Source organism: Penaeus monodon, chromosome 30 (genome assembly GCF_015228065.2).
Source record: "Penaeus monodon isolate SGIC_2016 chromosome 30, NSTDA_Pmon_1, whole genome shotgun sequence".
NCBI classification, from domain to species: Eukaryota; Metazoa; Arthropoda; class Malacostraca; order Decapoda; family Penaeidae; genus Penaeus; species Penaeus monodon.
In genome coordinates this window covers 33,184,230-33,185,273 of record NC_051415.1, presented here as the reverse complement: position 1 = coordinate 33,185,273, position 1,044 = coordinate 33,184,230, and positions in this window count along the sequence as shown.

Below are 1,044 nucleotides of genomic sequence, written 5' to 3'. Positions count from 1 at the left end.
CTTAATCACAAGAGAAAGAAGGCAGAAACGGGATAAAGAAAATAGTCAACTGTATTCCTTCATTTTCACAATGAAACTGACATTCACATTACGCCATGAAACAAGTTGAGCATAGATTTTTACGCCTCATTAAAGCGATGTGCCCAATCCTTTTGGGATCCCCTTAAAGCTACCGGGCCCCGGGGCCCAAAAAGGAGACAGTCACACCACACAGCAGCGGAAATAGCAGCCTCTTGCCTCTTACGCCGGAAGTGGCCTGAGAATCAGGGGAAAGTATTAAATGTTGAATCGCAAGGACTGGGAGCAAGAAAAGCGGACCCAACAGACACTGCTTGACCGTGGGCTCCCCTGTACCCCGTAGAGCTGTGTTGGACCGAGAACCAGCGAGTCACAATGCTTTACGGCTTGCTTGTCGCCGGCAGGAATGTGGCACTCCGAGACTACAGGGACGCGCGGTCTTGTAGCACTACAGTTCAACGGGAGACGGAAATGGCTCCGTCTACACTACGGGGGGCCGGGGGGAATCACGGGTGGATACAAGAGTGCGGCTTTCATTCATAGTGCCAACCCGGCTTTCCATTTGTCATTCACAGATACAAAGGAGCTCTTGTGTCCCTTCTAGTACGAAGTGGTGGCGTTATTTCAATGAATTTAAAAATGGCATTAGTGTACTATGAAGTAAGAAGAAGGGACTAGGTATTGGTATTGGCAGCAGTAATGGCATCCGTTTGGCACTTTGTAACGAGGATGTCGTGAATGGAGATGGGGTAACGAGAATGGTATAAAAAAGGGTTTTTGTGATCTCGTAAATGTCTTTAGATGTAAAGTTTTTAAAAAAACGAACGAAATATTAATTTTCGAAAATCTGTTCAGCCTTTTCCATGGGAAAATGTATATATGTGCGATGAATAACATCAGTCACTTCAACATTTTCATGACCTTAACAAGGTGAATAAATTTGAAAATAGATCCATTACTAGCGATTTATTATGGGATGGTAAAAGTCCCATGAAAAACTAATTTTTTGGAAAGTGGAAACGCTTG